This window comes from Gymnoscopelus braueri (genome assembly GCF_963280865.1).
Source record: "Gymnoscopelus braueri genome assembly, chromosome: 10".
In the NCBI taxonomy this organism is placed as follows: domain Eukaryota; kingdom Metazoa; phylum Chordata; class Actinopteri; order Myctophiformes; family Myctophidae; genus Gymnoscopelus; species Gymnoscopelus braueri.
In genome coordinates, this window is record NC_137611.1 from 28,266,542 (window position 1) to 28,281,695 (window position 15,154).

Consider the following 15,154-nt stretch of genomic DNA (forward strand, 5'->3'; position numbering starts at 1 on the left):
CCTTCCCACACTTTCAGATATGAATGATAAAGCCATTACACGCTTAGCACTCACAATAGTAAATGACACTGATCATCCCCATGACTATCACTTTACAATCATGCCATCTGGACGGAGGTACAGAACTTTGAAATGGGAAAATGTTTGTTTTAGCAGGAGTTTTGTCCACTCAGCCATTGCAGCGCGCGCTAAAAAACTACCTCTGGGGGACTCTATGTATTGTCTTTATGTTGTGTTGTCTTTTTATGTGTTATGTGTTTTTGTTGAACAGACTTGTGAAATGAAATATCCCCCTGGGACAAATAAAGACTGATTACGATGCAAAAGATGATGATCGATCCCACACAAAATTGATTGATCCAAGGGAAAACAGAGCACTGTCACCCTCCATGGTTAATCCAGCCAATGACCTCTCTCCAATAATTCTAATTTAACGCGTTCATCCATTGTAGACAATTTGGCCAAACTCTGACCTCCTCTTGTGGCTGACATGCTTCTTTTGTGGGCTTAGATTATTTTGTCTTTATTGTTTCAGCGCATGAGGAACTTTTGTCATCAAAGTTAATGCAATTGTCTTGCCGTCCCTGACACTTTTCTACTTACTTAGCTTATTATTATAATTTTTTTGCCTTTTCTGTGCCAGTTCTTTACATTGCCAACAAAGGAATTCCAAGCTCCTCATATGGTATTTCAGGGGTGTCGATTAAAGCTAATCTCAAAGTCTGTGAATGCGCTTCTTCATTTACAATTGATTGCTATTTATTAAAGTATGCACAGGGATACAAACAAATAACGTGTCTACGCATGTTTGATAAATATGGCAGATTTTTTTCACAGATTTTACGAAGATAAATGAGGCCCATTGTGTGTATTACCTTGGTTTCCTGGTCACTCTCATTTACCTGGTGTCAGTATTGCTGCAGATTGAGATGTTAGACATACTGTAGGTCCTGTGTCTCCCCAAAAAGAAGTGCTATTGATCTACACACACACACATTTGACTGTTGTCCAGGTTGATTGGATTTGGATAATGGTGTCCCCTTAACCAAAGCCTCTGACTTCAGAGTTTGCCAAAACAGATGCCAAAAGCCAGCATCTGACAATCATCACAAAAAAACGAAATCGTCAAAACGTTTGCTATGTTTAAAATGCTAAGTCTTGATTTGTGCACAGATCAGGCAGCGCTGTGTTTCATGTTGTTCAAAAGCAGATATAACGATGTGTACAGTGTGTGATGGTTTGTCTCTTTGTGTCCTTGCAGAACCACACGTTGACTCAGCACAGCAGCTAACATGGCAGAGATCAGCGCCACGGCCGAAGACAAGGATCACATTGCGCAGAGCATACCGTCCGACCGCCAATTACCGTCGGTGCAGTTTCCCACTGACTCCCTTGCACTGAACTTTAGATTCAGTTACACCACAAGGAACCATGCCAGAACAAGAAGAAAAAATAAATAAATAAAAGAAAGAGACCATAGAGGGGGAAAAACAGGACAAATAAAAAACCCTCCCAGTTCGTTACTAAACACCATTTCAAGACACGGAAAAGGCCAACTTGTTTGTACATAGAATTCTTCATGTGTTGCTTATCTACATCTATATTGCAATCTTATACAGTATTTGCCAATGTACAGTTGAAAATGTTTGTCCAAAAAAAAAAAAGAGAGAGAGAGAGAAAAGAATAGAAAAGAAAATGGAGGGGAAGGGGAATAAAATAAAGAACAATGCCATTGTCAATCAGACCAGATGGGACTCAAAAGCGGTTTGTTGTGAAGGAGAACCAGGGTGCCACTGAGGATGTAGAAAAGCTGTAAGGAACCACAAGTGTTAACATTGGGGGAGAGGACTCGTTTCATCAGCGCCTGTATATCCCCTACTGCGCAGAACGTGACGCTGGTCAGTCATCACGGGCAGTGTTGCCAGATTCTGTGAGAGAAACAAGCAACCAGGTCTAGGAAAACCAGCCCAAAAGAAGCGACTATGGGCCACATGAGTACTTTAACGTGTACATCAGCTACTGTATTTGAAAATAGCAGATCTACAAGCTCACAACGCGTCGCGATGCGACGCGTTGTGAGCTTGTAGATCGGCTATTTTCAAATAAAATCTTGCGGGGAATTTATGATTAGCAGATCTGGCAACCCTGATCACGGGGGTTAGAGAGAGCTCTATTCACCAGCATAGGTTTGAAACGTCCATAACTTTGTCAGCCTGTCCCCATCTCTATACATGGCTGTCAGAGGACCAGCTGAGGACGTGTCGTGTGTTGCGGTTAATGTGCTCTGCCTGCCCATGGAGACGTCAAATCAGAAGTGGGGGGTGGGGAGGAGGGGGGAGGGGGGGAACAAAACAGCACATATAACGCAAGGGAAGCAAAAAAAAAAAAAAACAGGACAGGATTCTGATATATGCAAACGCAGTGACACAGATTTGGAAAAGGCTAGTTCCTCTGGTTGGCGTGTGAACAGAGGCATGAAGCCCCCATGTGGCTCTCAGAGCATGGGGGAATCTCCAGCCCACTGACTCAACCTGTACATTTCTGTTGTTAATGTTTACTGCTCGTTCAAGCCTGGAGATTACTGGAATTTATTTTTGTTTTTGTTTTTTTTCCCTGTTTCTGTTATATCTCTGTATTTTTATTTTTTTTATTTTCTGCAATTGGGAGTAAATCCATTTTAATTTGGGGTCATGGAGACTGAACATGTATTCGGTCTCTCCCGGGGATAAGGTTCTAAAAATCTCTGTCCCCGGCTCTCCTGGAGAGTGTCCAAGTTCTCTTGTTTCTCTGCGGTGTCCCATTGCTCTGCTCAAGCTGGAAGCCATTGTGGCATCATACACAACTATAAATCATTCTGTTATGTAAATGTTTTGCATTCATCGAACCTGAGATGCACTTTTGTATGAAACTTTAATGTTTTGACCTTTTGATTGAGAATTGTTCGTACTCAGTTTACAGGAAACCACCATCTCCTGCAAAGGAAGGACCGTTCTCTCTGATGTTATTAAAATGTATTGTACAAATATGGAGTTCTGTATTTGGCAGACCTCATTTTTTGTGTTGCACATGTGATGAAAATATTAAAAACTGTATGAGGAAATGGCTTCAGTCTACCTTGATTTTCTGTTTCGCACAATATTTTGTGTACGTACAGTATGTGCGTGCGTGTGTACGCGTGTGTTTGGATATAAACACGATCAAACGGGATCTGTCAGTACAAACATGATTACCATCAAAAGCTTACTCTGCTTTTTTTTCTCCTCCATTGTATCAAATTGCATCCTATTTTTCCTGGTTCCCTCGTGGCTCTCGCTAACGAACATCTGAGCATCTTGAGGGAGGTCTTTGTTATTAATGACTTCATTACCCATCACCCTGTGCGGTCCCATTCTACACAGCCTCGCACTAGGCCTATTTAGGGAGCCTCCAGCGCTCCGGGGGACCAGGAGAAAGATTCTTCTGCCTCTGCCGAGTGGGACAAAACCCATTCGACAACATCTGTCTGTCTTAGTAAATGATTCATCACTACAAAGTTGAAATGTTGTGACATAGTTCTATTCAAGCTATGAGTTTTGTATGGAAAAGATGCCATGAAAAGATGCCATTTCTCCAGTGCACCACCGTGCCCATAGTGCCCATAGTATCTAGGTTATACTGTGAATAATAAACAGCGCTGCTATTCGCGGTGTACCAGTGTTTCATATTATGACATGCCCTATTAACACTCCAGCGTTATCAATTTTGTATCATTAAGCTTTGTACTGTAACAGTTTAAACATTTCCCATCTCAAATGTATCGAATACATATGTTGTCTATTGACTAATAGATTTGATTATGTCGACGCCATGAGAACTAGATGATTGTTGGACAGACGATCTCGCAGACGCGGTCATCTGCAACAGAGGTGGAATCCCTCGTCCAAATCTGAGATTGGTACGGCCCAACATTAACTGTCATTCTGAATGCAAGCTGGGCATCCATTAAGCAACTTTGCTTGCATCTCCCTGTGCCAGGCACTTTTAATAAGCTTCAAGGGCATTCGATACGGGTCCAGAACTTTGCTTTGCCAGAGATGGACTGGCCCACATCATCCATTACATTAAATTGGGTGGCGGCCTCCAGCTCATATTTATGATTTAATTAAATTCACTTGTGAGGCGTATCAGAACCACTGTGGCCTCCCTTTTGCCGCCAGGCTAAGCAGCAAAAAACAGACGTAATCATGCCCGTGTACACACACACACACACACACACACACACACACACACACACACACACACACACACACGCACGCACGCGCACACACAGGGATAAATTGCATGCACAAGTGTTGTGTTTCTGACACTCGCCCAAGTGTGAGACTTTGTGGTGTGCTCGCTTTGGCAGGGGCGTTCTCGGGGGTTCGTTTAAAGCAATATAATTACACAGCCCCCAAGTATTCTCCATCAGCAAGCAGCAGAATGGATGGCTTGTTCAGAGATAACTTAGCCTGGCCGATCCTCCGCGGTGTCGTCGTCCAAACATTATCCCCACTGCAAGTGGCACTCAACACCAGTAACAGCCTTGCCCCTCTTCAGTGGATCTGGGCAGTCAAGCCAGATGTTCAGGAGAAGCTTAAACACTATTGTTCTGGTTCCGGTCAGTGAGTGTGAGTGGACTATTTCGGTACTTTCTTTTTTGTTCCGTTCGTCCACTACTTTTGGTCCCGCCGAACAACATATCTCAAAAACTACTTGCTGGATTGCCATGGACGTTTCCATGGCAATCCAGTCCCTACTGATTTTGGTCAAAAACAAAATGTCAACTTGGCAGACAAGATCTCAAAATGTAATAGCAGAAGACTATACTGATTTGGTGACCCAAGCCAAGGCCTTTCCTCGTCTTAGTCCAACATTTCCAGTTGGATGTAAGGAGCAGCTCAAACTCTACGGGCTGCTAGGCGGCGTTTAAACTCTTAAGGTCCTTACACACCGGGGTGATGTTTTTCATGCAAATAATACGGTTTTTTTTAGAACTTTATAAAGTCAATGCAAGCTTCCACACCAGTTTCGCGGAGCGAAAAAAGCGTCTTTTAATTATTTGGAACGAGTCCGAATTTTGCGTATATTCGCATATTCGCCGGTGTGTAACCGTCTTTAGTCTTGTTTTTGGTTTACAACCCAACACCCGTAGTACAGCAGAGGAAATGTATAGCTGCCTGTGACATAGGCTTTATTAAATAATTATGAGACCCAACCTGTGGCACTGCAGCATGCTGGAAAATGTGACATTTCATCTACTATAAGCAACACAGCCACTGAGTATGTATTCAGGTCCTTGTCCTTTGCTTGGAGTGGCCTTTCTGGCGTTCTTTTAGGTGGTGAATTTGGTTTGGTGAAAACTCAACATTGTTAGGCTGAGCATTCCTCCCACTGAAGGGGACCTTAGAGACCTCTTATGGCATTCAATATGTGCGTCCAAGCGTGAGATCCAGATCCATTTGGCCGGGGGATCCGCTGGGACTGTCTGGGGTAACCCAATCTCTCACACCGGCGCTCCTCGTCCAGAGAGCCATCTTTTCACTCCGGAACTGTGTCAGCAAAATGGACGCTTCAAACCTCACCGTGTTTTATGAACACAAACCTCATGAATCTGAGCAAAAGAAACACTCCCTGTTTACTTGTCTTTCCCTGTGCATTTTCCTATACTCCCTGATGTGTACTGTAGTCTCCCATTTTTTTTTTATTGCGGCACAAACAATTGCTAATAACGGATAAAACCTAATGTTGCATGAAAGGATCGTGCAAATACAAGACAAACAAAAATGGTTTGGGTCAATATGGAACAACATTAAAACAGTTGTCTTCAAATATTGTTTTACAGTATCCATGGGCTACAGAGCAGAGGTGTAAATGGGAACGCATGTTAAAAATAGAGAAGAGAGTTTGAAGCTGTGAATATCACCTTCAGTTTCTGCAACACTTCAGCAACAATAAGACTCTCGCACACATCACTTAACCACTTAACTACAAATTATTTTGAAAATAGAATCTACAAGCTCTCAATGTGTCACGTCATAATGCATTGTGAGCTGGCTGATATTTTTGGCAAATTCTGAAAGTTGTTGAATTTGTTGAATTTTATTTTTGACTATAATGACCTGCTCAAACTTGGGTTGAATTTGGTTATAAAGATGCATTGTAGGCTACTATACCATACCATTCCAATTAGGGCTTTTTCAGGGCAGCCATATTGACATAAATAGTTTACTTTCCTTCACAGGTGTTACCAATTATACTAATTAAGATTGTGTCCCATTCAGGTCAAATGGAGTTGGGTGCATAGTTGGGTGTTGTGCACATAGACATATTAAGGTAGACAACTCTGGGGCATCTGTATCGCAGCTGCCATATTAGAGGGGGCACGCTGACTACTGGCCAATCACAGCGCGTCTTTTCCGAGACTTGGCAGACAAGTCCCGGGAAAGACACGCTGTGATTGGCCAGGAGTCAGGAAGCGTGCCCCCTCTAATATGGCGGCCGCGATACAGGTCACTCCAATGGACTGCAGCGGCCAATGAGGAATCTAGATTTCCATATCTATGGTTGTGCATGTTGCTTGTGCATTGTTGGCTCACTGGAAAGGCTCTGCTACTCTAAATGGAACAGAGCCTTAATTAGTATCATTGGTAACTAACACCTGTGAAGGAAGTAACATTACACAACTATTTTTGTCAACATGGCTGCCATGAAAAAGGTCTGTTAAAACGTTTTGTAATTGTTTCATGAGGTGTGTAGATGATGTTCAAAAAGTCAGTAAACTTTATTTATAAAGCACACCTTAAACAGTGCATCACATTACATGATGAATAATAATAGTTCAAGACAAAACAACATAAGACAACATGATATAAGCCTTAAAGGCTACACAGAAGGCAAAACCAGCATCATAAAACAAAGTGCAAATGGAACAAGTAAGTTTGAACAACTTCTTAAGACAGTGCGCTCCCTGGAGCACAGATCCCCGCCAGGTTGCCTACCCAGGGCTGTGTCAGTTGTGGGGTGCAGCTGTCAGGAGAACACAAGCTGCAGGGGAAATAGAGTTTGTAAGACAGCCCCACAAATTTGTGAGGGCAATTGGCAGGCAATGCAAACTGTATCAAAACCCTGGTGGCCATTGTCACATCATATGACTCACGATGAGACCATTTGTTCTAATTTGGTGGGGGAAGTTTCGGCAACAAACTGTAACATTTGTAGCATCCCTATGGGTGTAAGTGCAATCGCTTTGGCATGAAAATGTTTGAGGCAGAAATGGCATGGGCCTACTGTATATGGGGAGTTGCGTCAGGACATGAGCCAAGGAATTCAGGGGGATGTTTTCTGCAAAGCCTGCAAACTTTGGAAGCCAATCGGAATGGAATCAGAAAAACAGACATGCTGTACATTATAATCACTTGACTACAGAGATAATGTGTACCAATTTGTGTGAGTTTCTGACAAACGTTAGCAAAGTTAGACAGACGGCCCCAGCCTGGCGGGGATAAAAACATACAATAGGCCATCAATGTGTTCGGCCTGGCGGAGACTATGTTTTTGCCTCCGTCCGTGCGTGTGTGTCTGTCTGTGTGTCCGTCTCTGTACAACTAATCTCCGGCACTGTTGGCCCGATCTACATGAAACTGTGCCGCACTCCCTGAAGTCCAGAGCAGAACCTCTGCCCCACAATTTTCACATCGGCCTGTTATAGCGCCACTAGGAGACAAATTTTTGCAAACCAAATTGTTTGATATTAATCCTACAGATCCTACCAAACATCACGCTAATGATACACATTATCTCTATAGTGATGTGATTTTGAAAAAAAAACTATATATATTACTCCTACAGATTGAGTCCAAACTTCATGCAAATCGGTACACAGTATCTCTATAGTCATGTGATCAAGACGGATCTGTCTGACTTTTCATATTCCATCCTTATTGGCTAACATTGGCTTCCAAAGTTTGCAGGAGTGACCAGTATTGAACAAAATGCCTCAAATCATGAATGCAGCGTGCGATTGCTGTAAAACTTTGCACGCACATTCCCACTACTAGGCCAAGGAAGAAATGCCACCCTACATTTTTCAAATCAGCCTCATGGTGGCTCTATAACAGGCCGATTCGTGTTTTTACCTATAATTGCGCCGATCTGCGTGAAACTTGCACGCACACTCCCTAGAGACCAAGGGAAAACCTCTGCCCTGAGTTTTTCATACCAGCCTTTTATAGAGCCACCAGGAGGCCGCCTTTTGCACACAAAAAATTTGATATTACTCTTACAGATTTTGTCCAAACATCACACAAATCAGTACACATTATCTCTATAGTCATGTGATCAAGACGGATCTGTCCGATTTTTCATCTTACATCCTGATTGGCTAAGACTGGCATCTAAAGTTTGCAGGAATAGCTTGTTTTGAACAAAGTGCCTCAAATCATGAATGCAGCGTTTGATTGCCGTGAAACTTTGCACGCACATTCCCACTAGGCCCAGGAAGAAATGCTAAACTTTTCACATTGGCCTATTATAGCACCACCAGCAGGTAGATTTTTTCTCCGAGGAGCAGTTTTTCTAGTTTAATTTTAAAAAAAGAAAAAAAGAAATTGAAAACACTTATTAGTGTGGTTGCCCTAACAGGGCAACCAGACTATAGTAATCTTCGCACTTTATTATTATTCTAGATCAACTTTATTTTGAACCGCATCTCCTCCCACAGTTTATTTTTCCCAATTTAGTGCCATATGTCAAAATGACCGGCTTCACCGGGAATCGTGTGCTTGTATTTTGCTAAGAGATTGGTTACATAGTTTAATTGATATTGATTTATTAGTGCATTAAATTTCCCCATACACTTTAATGGGAAAATGAAAAGACTCCAATTCAAGTATTTTTTTCTCAGAAACCATAAGGGCTACAATTACAAGACTGGGAGGGGAGGTTTATAATTTAGTGCGAAATTATTAAAAAAAAGAATTACACCAGTCGGCCCCATGGTGGCGCTATAACAGCCCACTTTACGTTTTGGCCTATAACTCTTGAACCGTAGGTCGTAGAATAAAAAAAAAAAAAAAAAAAAAAAAAATCCCTAGATTCCTTGGGTCATGACGCAACTCCCCATATAAGCCATATTTTGTCCAAATTTCACAAAAATCGGTACACATGATCTCTGGACCCATGCGATAAACTTCTCCAAGCGAAATTTTTATAGTCATTACCGTTCGTCCGTAAATGGCTTCCAAAGTTAGTGGAAGGGGCCCATTTTACAAAAAAAGACAAAACTCACGAACGAAACGTCCAGTCAATCCCAAATTTGAATCACATGTCAAGGGTGGTTTACTCAACAAATCCCCAAAACCACTTTGATCCATAGGGGGCGCCACAAATGCTCAAAATGTAACCGTTTGATGCAAAAACCTTATTTTGGGGGGATCAATCCTCTCAAAATGAAACGCAAGTGATCTCAGGAGTGACGTGACAATGTAATTGGCGCAGCCTCCGACGGTATTCCTCCCAGCATATTCCTCGAGTCCCGGTGGCAGCGACCCGCGACTCGCGTCGGCGCAACCACACTTTGCAATTGCCCTGAATTGCGACGCGTCGAGTTAGAAGGACAATATCAGTCACCAGAATCAGGAATGTGTGTTTTAACATGGTTAAAATGGAGACTGATGTTGAATAGGCTTATACTCTAAATATTGAATCAAGCAACTCAAAAACTGCCTGGGGCGTACACAAAAGTCTGACTAGTCGTTAAAATTACCCCAGAAGTGTTTTAAAGTGAAATATCCCTAAAACTACCAACCATTTGTCTGAAGACATTTTTCACCTTATTGATATAAATAGCTAATTAATATTATACAAACAACCTTTCATAGTCCTTACTGCTTCGTATCAGTAAGAGTGAAGCAGTTGTTTTCCTTACTTTCCTTTACTACACCCACCCACCCACAGGCCATGCGAGGGCAAGCATGCTTCCCTCCTCCATATCCCCTCCCGCGGCCCTGATGGCTAATGATCCCCCCTGCTTCCTGAACTGGAGGAGCTGAAGGTGAGTATCCCCCTCCAGTCATCTTTCTCTCTGCCCCCACCAAGACACACACTTATAACAGTGAAAGCACAGGGTTTTTCTTTTTTTTTTTTCTTTGCGTATTTTTAAAAATGAATTAAACACCACAAAATGAAATATAGACCATGTGGGGTCGAACCACACTGCAACTCTCCTGGCTCCAGTGGTGTAACGAGGATGAGGACAAGAGATGAGTTTGACAGAGGCAGAGAGAGAGAGAGAAGATAGAGAATGATTATCAATAATGCAGCATGCATACACAGCTAACTCTTAAAAAAAAAACGAGCGAGAGAGAGAAGGAGAGTAGCCTACGGAGCCCAGGAGAAGGGGTGAACCACTGGGCAAGAGCCACTTCCATTAGTGCCAACACATCAATTCATTGTTTAAATACGACATTGATCTGAGTGACTTGTGAAACAGGTCCTAATGTTACAGTGCTTTTTGGAGCTGCAGGCAGCGCCATATCAATACAGAAACTCTAGGAGTAAAGACTCTGTGGATGGCCGCAGTGTTGTTATAAAGCAATCTTCTCCCCCCTGACATCTGCCGGTGTTTGCATGTTTCCAGTGAAACGTACACACTGCAATGCTACGTGTAGTTGGGCAAGAACATGAAAGAGAGAGAACAAACTACTGCACGAAACTCACAGAGTTCACTGTTTTAGGTTTATTTTTGTATTCCCACCCCCCTTGTTGGGTGCGAGTTAATAATCGCATTTCCTCATAATTCCACTTTGTCATTTGTTTTCCTCTCTTTTGCTTATTGGTGATGAACTAGGAAATGCTCCGTAATGGAGCCTCATGGGAGAACAGGAGCCTTGTTCTCCCTCCATCAGCCCTCTCTCCAGATTCCCCTCTTCCGATCCTCCTCTCCCTTTCCTCATTTAATGTATAGTCCATCGTACGATGGTGTCGTGCACCGAGAATAGCAGAAACGAGCTCACAGCGCTCTGCATCTGCAAAGCATTGTGAGCTGTACTTGTAGAATTTGTAGAAATTTGGCTTAATCCTCACCCCTCCTCTATTATCCTGCTCGTATCCCCTCATATCTCTCTCTGTCTCCGTCTGTCTGTCTGCCTGTCTCTCATTCTCCTAACATCCCTTCTTCTCCCTCCCTTCTTGCATCTCTTGTATTGTAAACAGCTCACAAAAGCATGACAAAGTCTCTGCGCGTGTTTCCCCTGCTTCCCCCTCTGTTCTCCCAGCTATTTGTTATTGTCTCCCCGCTATCGTGTGTTTGTCTCTATCACGTTTGTCTTTATTCTCCTTTTTTTTTTCTCTTTTCCTCCGCGTCAAAAAAGGAAAAGTTAATTAAATATGGAACGAGATGGAGCAGCATCTCTTTAAACCATCATGTCATTAAAATGGCATCCCTGGGAGATCAGCTTAAAAGGAGTCGGAGAACAATGTCTTCTCAGTCAGATATTTATGGGCCTGGTTATGTAAACATGCTCCCTTTATTCTCTATGTATATTTCATGTAATTATCACTTTTTGTAGCACTCCCTCCCCCCGAGACTAGTAGAGGCAAGAAGTTGCTTGGGGAATGTCATTAGAAGAGACTATATTGTTGCAGCCCAACTACAATATGATATGCCACTGAGCGAAGGCTACATTCCAGGCCTTGCAGCAACCTTTAATCTATATTTGACTTTATCATATAAAAAACATCAATGTCTTGACCCCCAGTGCATGTGTACGTCTGAAGCTGATTGACAGTCTGCCTGGAAACTCACAGCCTCCACTCCTTGCTCTCGCCCATCCTTGTTAAAAACCCAAGGAACACACTGTATTATGTACTGGCAAGAGCAGTCTATTCTCATATTCCTCTCCACACTACATCAGAAATGCATGGCTTGAAACTCATGCCTGTGCAAGTATAGGCTACCATTCAAAGATTTGATAAAAATAAAAGCTAGATGCTCCGCTCGGCATGCCCATACATCCAGCCTTTTAGATGGGCTGATCATCATCTTGAGTGAACTAGATTCCATCAACAACAAAGGCCAGCGATTTGCGCTAGAAGGCCTGGGTGCCAGCTGACGGAAGCTGCTAATTAAGAGGGCTGGAGAGCCGGTGGGGTGTCTTATGAAACAGGGGCACCTGGGTTTCACTAGAGGAGGCCGGGTCTCTGTCACACAACTCAACTGTGTTGCAAAAAGGGGAAGAGAGTGTGTGTGCTGCTGCAACGCTATACGCCACGTAGCGCTCATTCCACTCAAGCATAATGCCAAACGTGATTCAGGCACAAGCCACCGCCTCCCCTCTCAGCTTGTTTTCCATTATGTACAGTAGGGAGGTTGTTATGGCAGGGTATGATGAAATTGTATATGTCAAGGAGCATTTAATTCAGAATTACACACACTTAGATAAACAGACCTACCGAAAGTCACACTCACGGGCACAACATTCACACTGATGTACTGTATATACAATCATACACAACCTGGGGCTCACACAAGACACACAAACATGCAAGCAAATCATGCATAATACACATGAATGCATGCATGCATACATGTGTGCATAGAGTATGCATGCATATATAGTACATGCACACACGCACGAACGCACACACACACACACACACACACACACACACACACACACACACACACACACACACACACACACACACACACACACAGCATGTGGGCTCCCACGTGCATAACATGCCCCTCTCCTTTTCCATTGTTCATTGAGTCTTCTTTGCTGTGGGGTCAAGGTGTCTCTGAGTAATCTAACTAGCTCTGACTTTAGGGACAATATAAGGTCTGTCATGAGTTCTGTCATTACTGCTGTACTCACCAGAGGCTGATACGGCTCTCGACCACCGGTGAACCTGCCATAATGCTATCCAACCTGACCCCACAGATGCAGTAAACCTAAGTGAACCGCACTTTCTAAAGTCGTCGGCAATAACCACTGCAGAATTGCTTTTAATCAACGTCTGAAATGAGGGTGACTTGAAGCGTCGCCCCATGCTGATTAAATGTAATTGTTTAATTGCCAAGTGCTGGGAACCCATCCTAAGAGGATTCCAATGGAATTATTTAATCTCCAGTCAGGAAGTACACTGCAGGATAAAAGAGCACAGGGAGAAACGAGAGGAAGGCGAAAGGCAAAAATCAAGCAGAAAATACAGTCTGTTTTTCTCTTTTTTAGAACGCGCTCATGAAATGTTAATGGCGGTGGAGAAAGTGAACAGCCTAGGCAGGAGAAAATGCACACTAAGTGATGCTATACGACCACACAACAACTTAAAAAGAGGTCACACTTTTGGACCCGCTATACCGCCAGAGCAAAATGTATCTTCCTGCGGATACAATGGATGTCATGTTGCTCTGCGGCATTTATTTAAATGTCTTCATACTGTACAGTATGTGAGAATATTTACTGTAGCCCTGTTGTGTTCTTTGCCATGTCAAAGAGAGGGCTGTTTTTTTGCTTTTTTTTTGTTGTTGTTTTTCTTCTTTACATTAAGTCATTGTATCAGAATGCTGTAGGGAAACGTATGAGAGTTTAGCTATTGAAGGGTTCTCATGTGGGAATTTATATAGGCCTTCTAACCCCCTCTGATCAGTGGCTTTCTCTCTGCTAATGGGGGACTATAAAGTTAAGGGGCACAGGTGCACTCCATTTGGGGTCACAGCTCTCAGACACATCGCTTGAGGTCACAGACATACAAACCCCCCCATAAACACATTCACATACACCCACTGAGAGGTGTTCGACACACATGCAAATGCATCATACGCAATACACACGCATATGTGTTTCACCTGTGTTTCTTGTATATACTTTTTATTGTGTGTGTGTGTGTGTGTGTGTGTGTGTGTGTGTGTGTGTGTGTGTGTGTGTGTGTGTGTGTGTGTGTGTGTGTGTGTGTGTGTGTGTGTGTGTGTGTGTGTGTGTGTGTGTGTGTGTGTGTGTGTGTGTGTGTGTGTGTGTGTGTGTGTGTATTTATGCAGTATAGGCCTATATAGTTAATGTTATACAGTATGTACAGTATGTATACATACTGTATAACTGTGTGTGTGTGTATATATATATATATATATATATATACACACACACACACACACACACACACACACACACACACACACACACACACACACACACACACACACACACACACACACACACACACATACTGTACATGTATATATATTTAAGATGGTAAAATGTAGTATGGTGAATACTCATTACTGACAAATTCAAGTACTCCCTTTCCTTTCAATAGCCTGTAGGCTTGGCTCATGTGCCATCATCTTTCCATCCATCAATCAACACCTGTATTCCTGCTGATGTCCCAACACACTGCAGCGAGACGGTACGTTGCGGTTAGCATTTAGATACACAGGGAGTAAACCCATGCAGGCTTGCCATTCTGCTGATAGCTGCAGTTCTGCCCTCCCCAGGGAAATGCGCCTGCCTCCCTCTGGTCACAAGTGTGCCTCTGTCCCCCCACCATGCCACGGGGGGACATGGGAGAGGGGAGCCTGCTCCTGCAGCTGTGCCCTTATTCCCGGCACCTGACCACGGGCCCAGATGTGCACACGGGCAGTGGCAACAATTTGAGCAATGTAAGTCCCCGGTGGGACCCCAGGCACCTGCAAATGGAACCTCACTATCCAGCATGATGGCGTAATTACGGGTCTAATAAGTCCACATCGGAGGGTCTCATCTAATCTATCAAAACAAGCCTAACTGCAAGGTGGAACAATATGAAGATGGTGGTGCACGCTGGGTTTTTGCTCGCATCACACAAACAAAATAAGTACCACTTGACCCAGAAGTGGCTTCGAGATCAATGACCCAATTATACATCAGGTAAACAGCAGCTACCCTGGGCAGTGTTATCATTTGTTTTAATGTTATGGTGCAATTTATGCTTCTTTTATTCGATAGCAGAGTGTAGAGCGACAGGAAACCATGATCAGAGAGAAGACAGAGCGAGACATGACGGGAGTCAGATTCGAACTCATGTCCTCATTCATCACAGGGAGCATGTGATTCATGCACTAACTCGCTGAACCACCAGGCAGCCCAGTGTTATCGTT

At 43.2% G+C, this 15,154-nt stretch overlaps 1 long non-coding RNA gene across 1 annotated transcript; it reads left to right on the top strand.

The window, feature by feature from the left end:
* The first annotated feature begins 1,282 nt into the window (after positions 1 to 1,282).
* On the top strand, positions 1,283 to 3,104 carry LOC308093340. Its single transcript, XR_013933879.1, has 2 exons — positions 1,283 to 1,917; positions 2,163 to 3,104. It is a non-coding gene; the product is annotated as an uncharacterized lncRNA (long non-coding RNA).
* The last annotated feature ends 12,050 nt before the right edge of the window (positions 3,105 to 15,154 follow it).